The sequence below is a fragment of the Athene noctua genome, chromosome 6, assembly GCF_965140245.1.
Source record: "Athene noctua chromosome 6, bAthNoc1.hap1.1, whole genome shotgun sequence".
Taxonomy (NCBI): Eukaryota; Metazoa; Chordata; class Aves; order Strigiformes; family Strigidae; genus Athene; species Athene noctua.
In genome coordinates, this window is record NC_134042.1 from 48,396,876 (window position 1) to 48,409,673 (window position 12,798).

The window sequence follows — 12,798 nt, forward strand, 5'->3', positions numbered from 1 at the left end:
TACACACACAGCTTTATAGACACACGTATTTAATTCTGACCAAAAGTAACTTGAATCCAAGTGATGAGATTTAAAAACATTAGGTTGGCACTTGGCTCCAAACTCCTTCTGCCTCCTCAGCCACTGACCACAGCAGGATGATTTTGCAACCAGGCTCAGTGTAATTCTTCTGCCTGCTGTCTTGAAGTCACGCAGAGATTGAATTATATAACAATACTGTTTAAGCACCAACAAAATGCACAATTTAATTAATCTCAGCAACGCGCCAACTCCAAAAATCTGAAAAGACAGCCATGTGTATTTTAACAAAGTTAAAGCCCAAAGCTTTTCATTTCATCCTAATGGATAGCAAAGGTCATTCTCCAGTTGATAAATGACGACAACACTGCTGCATTTGTCTTCTGGCTGGCAGTGCTGGATTCCTCTGAAGTTTGTGTTAATGAGATTCCTCCTACCACAGAAACAAAATCCTCCAGTGAGGCACTGGCACTGGATTTATCGTGAAGGTACCTGTTCTGCATGCACACAACAGGATAAATGCAACTTCCTACCTCTCTGGCGAGGCGCCCACAGCAGCTACATCCTGATGGAGTGACGTTGTCTGTGCCATAAATCCCAAACGGTGGGAACTGATTCTGCAACTAGACATATTTCTTCTTCCTATGGCTCAGTTGAACAACATTTTTCAGAAGGAACAGGTATCAGCAAAGAATTAAAGGGTAGATTCTAAATTTCCCCCTTGGGGAAAACGCCTAAAATAAAGCTATCAGCCCGAATCCTGGAGGGATGTTATTTGTTTTGCTTGCAAAACCACCCAGCAACATCCAGAAGCCATGGAGTTCCCAAGCTGGACCGTAAATTAGCAGAGATATGTGCATGTGTTTAACGTTGCTCTTGTGTCTTGCACAGTGAGAGGTGGATGAATTAAAGCTGTAGGAGACGCAGGACCTCTCTTCCAAGAGTGAGGTAGGAGCCATGGGAGAAGAATGAGACCAGACAGCAGCACAGAGAGTGAGATCCTTCTACAGAGAAGGATGTGGTAAGAAGCTCTAGGAGCAGGCACAGGTGCTGTAAAATCCCCAGAAGAGCAAGCACTCTCCTCCTTCTTCTCCTCTTTCTCCTCCTCCTCCTTCTCCTCCTCCTCCTTCTCCTCCTCCTCCATCTCCTCCTTCTGCTGCTCAAGAAGCCCAGCAGACCATCAGGGAGGCACTGTTAGGAAAAGCCCAGGAGACAACATCTCTGGAGAAGAAATCCTAGCTGGAGCATCAGCTGCCAAACTGGACATGACTAACTTGATCCCTTGTCCCAACTCTTTACCCCAACACCATGAGTTTGAGGGCTGTTCCAGCAAGGAGACAGACTTTCCCAAAGACATGCTGCATCTTCACAAACATCCGCAGACCTCTGGTTTCTTCAGCCCTCAAATGTACACATATATAACTCTTTCTCTGAGATGGAGACATCGCCTACAGTTTGGTTCTGGAGACCCCTGTTTTTTCCAGCTGCTTCCTTCTGCAAAGACAGGACAGTCCTTAACACTGATGAGTGACTTGAAGTGATTAGGAATGCTTCAAACACAGGGCCTTGTCCTTAAATTACACAGCCCATTAACAAACCCAAATTAAAACAACACTATTAGCAGGAGATCTGAGGGAGTAGGTGGCTTCAATTTTCATACAGATGACACATAACTGAATACCAGAGATTTAATATGCAGATAATAGTCCTTCAAATCCAGTCTTACCAATTGCAATTGTTCAAGTACAGACTAAGCCCTCCAAAATCTTGAGACTGATGCTGAAAAAAACAGGAGATGACAGAAAGCACTGCCTTTATTATTATTATTATTATTATTATTAATTTCACATTGGCGTTTTGAGTTTTCATATTTTGAAACTGCTCAGTACCCACGACAAATGAACTTTACATTTAAATAACCCATACAGGGCTGTTCTGCAGTAGTGGAGGAACAGAGTTAGGTAAGAAACTCTGGGCAACTGGTTGCCCAGGTACCCAAAAGGCTTTTTATCTTTTAATGTATGAGATAGCACCTGTGTCATTCACCCTAACCAGGACAGCTTGTGGGCAGCGAGAGGTGCTGGGGAGGCACCCAGCCACTGGCCAAGAAACACAGCTCACATGTACCCATCATCTTTGGGGACAGTCCCTTGCGGTACAGGACCTATAGCATATGTGAGAGCCACAACACGACCAGCATGTGCAAGTCACTTAGGAGCAGGAGTGGTTTTAAAATGGCTCACCTGTGGCTGTTGCCTTCTCCTTCTCTCTTTGCATCTGCTTTTTCGCTGTCGGCATCCCCACCAGCATCTTTCTAGGCCCTTTGTGCAGAGAGAGGACCGCAACGAAGGCCTTGCACTGCCTTGAATGATCACACACTTCTGCAGAACCCCGTGACTTCACAGCCTGAAGCACCCCTGGTCTATAGGATGGCCAAAACAGGGCTGAGCATTACCCCAGGGGAACAAACAACCCCCTCGGTCCCAAATCAAAGGGCAGTAATTGTGCTCAGAGCTGACACATGATGAGCCCTCCTGACCATCATGCCTTTCCCATGCCAGGCAGCAGACATGCACACACAGCAGCTCCTTTCATCCTGACCTCCAAAAGCCATCTCCTTTCAGGTGGCCACACAGCCCTCTCTGTTCTCATGACTTTGCCACCCGCCTTTGCCTCTGGACAGGCAAAAAAATCATCACAGAAAAGTTTAAAGAGCTGCCACCACCCAAAATGACATAATCATAATCCTATAATGAGAATATAGCACATTATAATTTGCAAGGGGGGGGAAACCTTGACGTAAATTGCTTGACTCTCTGATTCACCAACCTGAGTGCAATTATGGCACATCAGTTATGAGGTATAGATACCTTATGTAAGAGTCAAAAAGGGAGAGGACATGGCATGAGTTTCTCTATCCTTGCCTGCGGTGCAAGACCCGCTCAGGGAAATCTCAGCACCCACCAGACCCAGTCCATAGTGCTTGGGGTCATTATTTGCACCCCAGTAACCCAGAATGTCCCACTCATGGGCCAGGACTCACCTCTCCAAATGAAGGGAGCCAGAAAGCAACCTGCGCTGCCAAGACTCCACAGCCTAAGCAAGCCCAAGGACTAGTTTTGAGTCAGAAGTGTGCATTTTGGTGCACGCCTGAATTGCTGCTGCCACCGGGTTGCTCTGGGGACAGGCTGCAGCCAGACCTCCCCTTCCAGGCACAGCCTCCACGCTGCAAGGATCAGCTCAGCAAAGACTCGCTCCAGGTGCTGCAACGCTGCGGCAAGGGCTCTCAGAGCTGCTGGAGCTTTTAAGCATTAAAACACAAATAAGATTTACTGGAAGTTGCTGCAATTCAGCAAGGCTGAGTTACGGGCCTCCCTCCCCACTGAATGCAGATGCTGCTATAGGAACTGAATGCATTTCTTCAAGGGGGGGGGGCGTCTCCTTCGAACCCCCATCTGACACCTCCATATTTCCCAACCCAGCACTTTGTCTCCATCCTGGGCTCTGCTAATAAAACACAAAGCTGCATTTAAATATGAAGCTGTGACAGTCCCCAGGACTGTTAAAGGTTATCACAGCTGAATTACTCATCCTGGAGAGGAAGGCGGAGGGAAGCAGCTGACTCACATCACGGCAACCACGGAGAGGGGCCGGTGAGACAGGGCTGCTATATGAGCACGGGCCATGATTTTCCTCCATAACTGCTCTTTTTCCTGACTGCTCTCTCCAAGTGAAGCACTGACAAGCACGAGAGAGGCTTAATTCCCATATGCATGTGTGTGCGTGTACCTGCATGGGGATACGGCTGCTTTTCCACCTGAATATGTAACATCTCTGGCAGCCTCCACATGCCTCGTGTGGCCTAGGGGGTCTAACCTTCTTCCCAAAACTTCCCCCACGCGCTGCACATCCCATCCTTACCCCAGCTCACTTCCTGCTCTTTACTAAGGGAAAAGCCAGCTGACAGGCATGTACATAAATTACCCTAAAGCCATGAAGGCTTTTATCACAGCTAGAAAACCCTGGTCACCCTAAAGGATATGCCAGAGCCCTCTCCCTGCCACAGGCAGGCTCAGCCTCTCTTCCAGCATGGTCCAGGAGAGCCTTGGTTCTGCTGCATGATGGGGAAGGCAGGCTGTAGGCAGATATGTTGCAAAAAGGTAATTTCTTGGCATGGCACTGAGTCAAAGCTGTATTTTCTGCCTTCTAACAACATTAGCCAGAACATCCAGATGTCCAAGGTATCTCTGGGTGAATGGACCCATAAAGTTGACCAATTCTTTCTTGGTTCAGGGCATGGCCAGAGTATAAAAGCAGGCTCTGGGGAGCTGTTTTTACTCGAGCCTGACCTTCCAACCTTGATTGCTTTATAGTAGCCATTTAAAAACACCCGCCAGGTTTGTGAAAACACCATGGGCAGCACCTCCTGGGAATAGCATGGCTAATGAAGAGCTGGGAGAGGGCTGCAGAAAAGATGCTTCTTGCTTTCCCCATGAAACACAGCAAGCTCCTCTCCCAGCTTAGCAGCCGTTCCTTTTTTTTTCCAGCCGTCTGTGTTATTTTTGTGTCGCGTTGCCAGTTAAAAATACCCCTTGCCAGCAAGAACGGAGTTATTTGGGGCACCCTTGTTTATCTTTGTTTGGAAAGAGCGCACACTGCCGTCAGCTGCCTCCTTCATCCTAAAAATCATCTTCTGCAAAAAACCATTGATCCTGTGCTTGGTCCATGGCCCTGGAGAGTTGCTCATGGCCATGATGGGATTTCAGCCAGGCCCAGTGTCACCAAGGAAAGGGGAGAAGGACACAAGTGCTTGTCAGATAGGGAATGGAGGAGATCTCTCCAGTCTCTTCCCTGGCCATCAAAGTTTATGGCTTTTGAAGGGATTCCTGCAAGCATATCCCTGGCTGCAGGAAAAACAAGAAAATATGGGTCTGGGCATCAAGGTGAGCATGCTGGGTGATTTTTGCTCATTTAGCATCTCTGTGGCACCAGATGCCTCGAAGACCCCAAGGAACTGGCTGCAGCAGGAAGCCAGTAATGACCATAAATAATTTGTGGGTGAAGCTAGAGCTGATCATGGAGGAAGCACAGCCCCAGAGCCCCAGCTTCCCTTCTGCAGCCATCACTTCAGAGGGAGAAACAAGATGGGAAGTGTTCTCCCGACACCTTGCCATGGGCATGTGGGGAAGGGTGTGCTCAGGAAACCAAAAGTCCATTGAGGATCCTGAACAAAAATAATTTGACAGTGCTGAAAGCCCAGGATGTTCATTAGTAACCTCAACTGATTGCTAATCACGGCCAAGGAGCATCCCCCGAACACCGCTCACCCAAACAGCATGCTGCAATTTGTTAGGTCAGGCAAAATTATGTCCCCCGCTCCTTGGCCATCTTTGGTAGCTTTTATTTACTACAGGGCATTTTAAGATCCAAAAGCATTCCTGGGGAAACTGTAGTACCCTGTGCTCAGCAGTGCCATGCCCTCATCAATGAATCAGGCCTTTCTTTCCACCCTCCGACATCGCTTTTTTTTCCAGGCTAAAGTAATCAGGGAGTGAAAGTCTGGAATCTAACCACAGAGAGCACAAAAATATTTAAACAAGCTGGTTTAAATCAGGGCTTTGACTTGCTTTTGTAATGGCCTCTTTGGTCAAGGCTTGAATGTGCTGTTGCATTTTGAAGCAGAAAGCAGAGGATGGGTTTGTTCCATCCACTCTCGGGGCGAGCATGAAGGAGAGGCATGGCCTGTGTCCTCCAATATTCAAGAGAGAGAAAATAATTTCTTTAATTCTCATCTTTTTAATTTTTTAATTTTTATTATTAACCTGCACAGGGGTGGTTTTGATCCAAACTACAGTCATCCGGGCTCCCACTGCTCATCCCCATCCATCTCACAGCTGCCACTGCACATGGGACCATGTAGAGGAAGCCTTGGAGCACCAGAGGTAACACCAATCCTCCCAGTGACCATTCTCTCTTAATTTCTGTTTTTTCCTCTGTCTCCAGGCACCCAGAGGAACCATGTGCCTCAGTTTCCCACCCATCTTCCCTCTCAGTATCCCTAGAAACATGTCAAACCCAAGCCCTGCAGCCAGCAGTGGCTGGAGCAGCCCAGGCTCCCTGCTTTCCAAGGTAAATAATGACTTTAATTAGGAACTATGTCTAATTAACCACAAGGAGTTGATGACTCAGCTGACTGTCAAAAGCCTTTTTTGCTCTAGTCTTGAGTTTTCACAACTTGACCCTGTGTCTGCCCCGTATGCATCAGGGCAGACCTTGAAGCTCAGGAAAATAGAAGTTACACCAGTTCCTTCAGGCTGGCCTCAAGCCATGTACGTCTTTCTGAGAGAGGTGGGTAAAACCCCTCCTGCAGGCGACTGCCACCCTCCTGGAAAGGAGATTGTTGTCATCCTCATTTGAATTTTTAAAAAGCAAACAAGCTCTGTTGATTCAGAAGTTACATTTAGACTCAGGGTGGTAAATAATGCAAGGTTTGCTCTTTTTATCAGCTCGCCTGGCAAATCAATTGGAGGACTCAAAAACGTATTGTCATCATAAACGAATGAATTCATTAATGCCCCTTGTTTGCCTTCGTGTTTTAATCGAATGCAAAGCAAATACATCCAAAGAGTGTTTACTGAGACAGTCAACCCTAGGCAGGCAGGACTGAGATCTCCTGCTGGTTTTAATTTACCTGGAAGAAAGAGGAAACAGAGACGACAAGGTGGCAGGATCTCAGTGAAGATGACTCTGGCAGGCTTGGGACTTGTATCTCCTCTCCTATGCATGCCCCAACAGAAAGAAATTAATCTTTTGGATGTGCTATCCAAGACCCCCACTCCTTGGGAGGCATCTCAGGAGTGGAGGCACGTGTCTGGCTGAACTCACACACCACCACCACCACCACCCCCCCAAGCCCGTTGTCTTGCTGGTGGGAGAGATTTTATTCTGTTTAAAGCCTCTGGACAAAGCCTTACCTGTGGAAACCATATTTCTTTAAATAGTCTGTGCACCCTCGGACAGCCCTTGCTGTATTCCCTTTCCGTGAATCACCAAGACCCAGCCAGAGCAGCTGTACTGGTGGTTATATGTGTTCAGCAAAAATGTTCTTTGGCACCAGGCTGAGCGGTTTCTTCACAGACCTTTTGATGTGCAAAAGGGGAAAGATGCAAAGTGTCTGCTCCCTTGCCATCACACAGCTTCAGGAGCAGTAACACACGGTCCCATCCAGCCCCACGAGCCTGTGACGGTGGTGGGCAGGCTGGTGGGAGTCTGGAGAACACCGAGAGGTTTGTGTGTCCCCCTCCTTGAGGCATTGGGGAGCAGGCTCAGATCCAGACACAACGTGGGATCCAGCTCTTGTGCCCTTCCCCATGTCCCATGGGTCCTCCTGGGACTTCGGCAGCGGGAACAAGGGAAATTCACAGCATTTGCCAAACATCCAGGTACCTGCAACCACAGCTGGCTGGAAGGCATTGCAGATACTGCTCTTCATAGATTTAAAATCTATAAAAAGTTGCTTTCACCCCACTTGCTCAGCAGCAGAAATGACCCTTCTGCTATCCCTGTGGTGTCATCTTGGCATGGCCCCTGTGCAGTTACATAGGGATTAATCTGGCCCCATATAGTGCCTGCCTCAAACGGAGCCGCCGCCAAAAACAAGCTCATTTGCACATATTTATTGTCAGAAAAAAATAGCCGCTCACTGATCCAGAACATTCATCTCTAAATATTTACAAAGCATTATTTATCCGAATGAAAGAGACATTTTTCCACTCAACAAACCAGGCATATGGTAGTGGCGTGCAATAGGAGATGAATTGCGCCGGGTAATTCTAAACAGATTTAACGCCAGCAATAATTATTTTTAATCAGACAGAAAGTTCCCTGGGTGATAACCGAACATCTAGCATTTGAAAGTAATTGCATCGGCCCGCATTGTTGGATACTGTTTGTTCAAATATGCTTGTTGTGCCTTCTGATACTTCAGTGCAACTTCAACCCCCCCTCCCTTTCCATCTCCCTTGGGGGTAAAAAAAAAAAGAGAAAAAAAAAAAAAACAAAAACCAAACCCCAAGCCCTCTGTCATTTATTTCAAGCATGTCTTTTAATTACAGCACTGCATTTAGATAGTGTACAAAATATTCTGGGCTGGATGCCTATTTAACAGACTCCCCGGTTGCTGCTTGAAGCTGCTCGGCAGAACACTGTGAATCATTATAAAATCTCCTACTTCAGTACATACCGAGGAAAATGAAGAACAAAATGTACTGACAGAAAACATTTAAGAAAGAATGACACAGGAGGAGGGATTTTGCCAGGCTTTGGTTTTTTTAAAGGAGTTTGATAGATGCTACAGATGAACCCAGCAGGTTCCCAGCCCCGAATCGCTCTCCCCTGTGCGGCAGGTTGAGGTGTTTTGTGTAACCCGCCTGTCCTCACGTCAACAGGCTGCAAAGCTCACAAATACCCTTCCAGGGGCTCTGAGCTCCCAGGCTTTTTTGTAATGCTAGGAGACCGCACCTGGAGAAGATACAGAAACCTTTGGCATCTCTTGCTGTCAAATCATAGAATCACAGAATAGTTTGGGTTGGAAGGGACCTTTAAAGATCATCTAGTCCAACCCCCTGCAGTGAGCAGGGACATCTTCCACTAGATCAGGTTCCTCAGAGCCCTGTCCAGCCTGATGGTGAATGTTTCCCGGGATGGGGCATCTACCACTTCTCGGGGCAATGTGGTTAACTCATTTTTAATGATGGCTTTATGCTCTCTGCTTGTCACCTCCCAATCTCAGCTGTGAGGGAAGCGAGGAGGAGGTGTTTGTCCCTGGAGCCTGTGTCCCTGCAGGTGCAGAGTCCCTCTCACCCTACAGCACATCACTCAGGGCTCCTGGTGCCTGCAACTGGGGAGGGGACAGCAGAGCCATGTTCTTGCACTGGGACCAGTACCCCTCCCCATAGCCTTGGAACCATGACCCAGTGCCACATCTGGGACCCCTCTCGACCCCCAGGCAGGCTGGCATGGCTGTAGCCAGGCGATCCGAGCTCCCTTGCTGCTTGTTTTTGGCTGGGGAGGTGAGGAGTGATGGCAACACGATGCCAAGGACAGGTTAAGCTGGAAACACAATCTCTCTGCCAAACGATGATACAGCCAGAGGTGAGCAGGGCACACAAATAAGACTAATGGCATATTAATGAAAATTAAGATCTACCTGGGAACGGCTCGACCATCTGGTGACTAAGCCCCTGTAACAAGCTTACATGCTGCCCTTACCTGGGCTCTTGTTTACACAGTGGGAGTGTGCAGCAAACCCTGGACCCCCCCATCAGCTCTGGGCTCAAAGTTGGTCTCCTGCCACCATGAGAAGAGCAAATCCCCATGCTCAGCCCCAAACAGCAACATCTCAGAAAAGATTAAGTTATGTTTCTGGCAGGGCTCAGGGTTTCCAAGTCCCCTACAATTACAGTGACAATTACAGGGCTGCTAACTGCTGTAGTTGGAGTCAGAAAAACAGTGTAGGGTCTGCTGCAATTTAAGGGTTTATTCATGTAGTTTACAGCTTAGAATTTCGATTCCTGCTGAGGGGTGTAACCAACACCGGGCCCTCATTGCGTAAACCTGCACGAACACACTGTGGGGGATAGTCCTGGCCCTGACAAACCCACAGCTAATGATCAAGGGTGCAGAAGAGATGAGGAAAAGCAGCATGGAGAATGCATGGTTCAGCTTTTCATTTCTGGTCCAGAATAATATGATCCCAAAAGGAAAATGCTTTGAGTCTGATGATACTCACAGATGCTTGGGGCATCGCTCTCCTTGTCCCTGAGAAAACTTATCCAGGAGAACCATGAACATCTACGTCACCTGGGGACATTTGACTGGAGATGTGTCTCAGAGCCCAATACCTCTTCTCAGAGAGGTTCAGCTCTGGCCCCCCAACAGAAGAAGAACATGGACCTGTTGGACCGAAGTCCAGAGGAGGCCACAAAGATGCTCAGAGGGCTGGAGCACCCCCCTGTGAGGACAGGCTGAGAGAGTTGGGGGGTTCAGCTGGAGAAGAGAGCAGTCTTCCAGTACTTAAAGTGGGCCTACAGGAAAGCTGGAGATGGACTTTTTACAAGGGCATGTAGTGATAGGACATGGGGTAATGGCTTTAAACTGAGAGACGGTAGATTTAGATTGGGCGTAAGGAAGAAATTCTTCCCTGTGAGGGGGGTGAGGCCCTGGCACAGGCTGCCCAGAGAAGCTGTGGCTGCCCCCTCCCTGAAAGGGTTCAAGGCCAGGTTGGACGGGGCTTTGGGCAACCTGGGTTAGGGGAAGGTGTCCCTGCCCGGGGCAGGGGGGTTGGAACTAGATGATCCTCAAGGTCCCTTCCAACCCAAAGCATTCCATGATTCTACAAGAGCAGGGGGGTTCAGGAAATCACCTGGGGGATCCAGCACAGATCCCATAAAGACAGGGCCACTCCACTAACCCCCACGGCTCTCCCTGTGTCTGTTAGTGTATTTCTGATAAACCAAAGGAGGTGGCCACCAAAGTCAGGAGTGCAGCTGATGAGAAGCAGCATTTTCAGTTGCAGGACTGGTAACAAAAAACATCTTATTCAGCAAAATCTGTCCCATGCACGTGAAAATTGCTCTAACCTGGTTCTAAATGTGATGGACATCTCTGATCCTCCAACCACTGGTGTTCAGAAAAGATAAATGTGATTTTGCTTACATCCCCAGAGCCTTTGCGCTTGGCTGGGCTGGAGCACACAGCCAGCACGCACAGGCTGAGCTGAAACACGGGTTTTTCCAGCAAGTAGAAAGTTCAAGGAGAATCATTTTATGCCTCTGAAGTGATATCACCAGGCTGAGAAAGTTTAAGGCTTGAGGTTTAATAGTCAAGATTATTTTAGGCAGAAAAAAAAACCAGCACTGCCTCCTCCCAAGGACTTGGGCAAGTGTGGGAAGATAACTCTTGACTTGTTCTCCACCATGGCTGGTGGCAGCCCTGGTGCTCCTGGGGAGAATTCTGGGAGATGCTGGGAGGAACTTCCAATACAACCTTGGGCTGGACTCTAAATACACCCAGGAGAGACTCACCTGCCCATGCCAGCCCCAGCAGGACACTAGACATGAGACCTGCCAAAAACCTCCAGCACTGACCTTCACTTTCAAACAAACCTCAGCTCCCCAGGGCCGCATGGTGCTTTTGCTGTGTTCCCAAGCAGACACACTAAACTTTGAGGTGATGCACAGATTTACTGGTGCTGGGCTCAGAGGCGAAATGATCGCTCCTTATTGCCAGCATCAAAGCCGTGCTCTTCCAAGGCACAGCGTTATCAGCAGTTCATTATTCCTCCCGCCCGCCCGGCCTCCTTGTACTGCCCTAATAAGACGAGCGACAGAAGTCAAAGGCATCATTCTGAGAAAGCTCTCAGGAACTGTTCATCAAACTTGCCCTTTTATAATGAGAGCCATCTAATTTACATGCTCATTTAATGTTATACCCTACATCTGACAGCGTATTCCAGGTGCCTTCTTCCTTTATCTGAAACCCAGCCCATTTACAAAACCAGCATTTTCCTTAAATCATAATTAGGTCACTGTGACCCTGCATGAGCTTTAGCAAACCCCTTTGTGTCCAAAGAGCACAGGCTCCCAAATGCTTTATCCAAACAACCTCATCACGAGGTTAAGCATATTCCAGTCCAACGAATTAACAGATCTGCAAGCTTCGTCCGATTAACAAAACTGAAATGCCTAGGGGAAAAAAATAGGGAAATAATTCCTAGGTCTGTTCCTGCTGCAGAACAAACACCTTTTCCCCCAGGGAAACCTCTCCCGCTTCCCTCGCATGACCCTTTCCAAAATCCCAAGTCTGGCTGGCAGCCCACAAACCTCCCTGCAAGGGCCTATCCCAAAAGGCACCAAGAGGACTTTACGATTCATCTGTCTGGAGGAAATATTCAGGCTAACTGGGGGGAAAAAACCCATCAATTTCACTTATTTCTGGGCTGCTGATTTAGAAAGCATTAATGCAATATCGTGGTTCCCATAAGAGGAGCAGTACACAGCAGCTCAGAGCGGTTTTGCTGTGCCCACATTCCCCCGCGCATCCTTCTCTCAGGCAGAGCTGAGCATCCCCCACCACGAGCATCCTTCATCCCAGCCACTCCAAGCTCCCGCTGCCTCCCCTGTCCCCGGGGCGCAGCGCCATGCAGCCTGCAGCACTACTTGCCCCACTTTTGCAATGCTCAGACCCCACCAAATCCTCCAGTCCGTGCCTGCCTCACCAGTTGAAGCCGCGCTGGTTTTATCATCTTCTGCGTACTCCTCAAAACAGCCCTGGGACCTTTCAGCATCACCGAGGCACGGCTCAGCTCCCCAGCCCAGCTGAAAGGAGCCGGCTTGGGCACAGCACTCACCCAACCTGTGCACAGGCTCATTAACTCTGCTGAGCACTCAGGGACTCATAACTATTGCTCTGCTATTGCTCTGCTCATCAGCACAGGACCCACGTGAGCTCATTTACAGGTGCCTTTGCATTGCTGCCTCTCCTTTGTACCTGTAGAAGGGACCTTGCTGCCAAGCCCCCGTGCTAATCCTGATATCCATCCATTAAATAGCATGGGATAAGCATGAAGAAAAAAAAAAAAAAAAAGTCATGTGGTGCTATTAATAGTCACTACTAATATTACCATAAGCTCAGGGTCACCGGGGCGCTGTGGATGCAAGTCAGGGAGCTCACAGTAATACGCACCCAAAGGGATTTCCCAGCTCAGCCCCCCGGTTTGCT

General features: G+C 48.4%; 1 long non-coding RNA gene across 1 annotated transcript; it reads right to left on the bottom strand.

Annotated features, from left to right (window-relative positions):
• Positions 1 to 886: 886 nt before the first annotated feature.
• LOC141961714 (uncharacterized) lies at positions 887 to 12,512 on the bottom strand. Its single transcript, XR_012633826.1, has 3 exons — positions 12,296 to 12,512; positions 6,710 to 6,795; positions 887 to 1,512 (listed from the first exon to the last, which is right to left on the bottom strand). It is a non-coding gene; the product is annotated as an uncharacterized LOC141961714 (long non-coding RNA).
• Between the last annotated feature and the right edge of the window lie 286 nt (positions 12,513 to 12,798).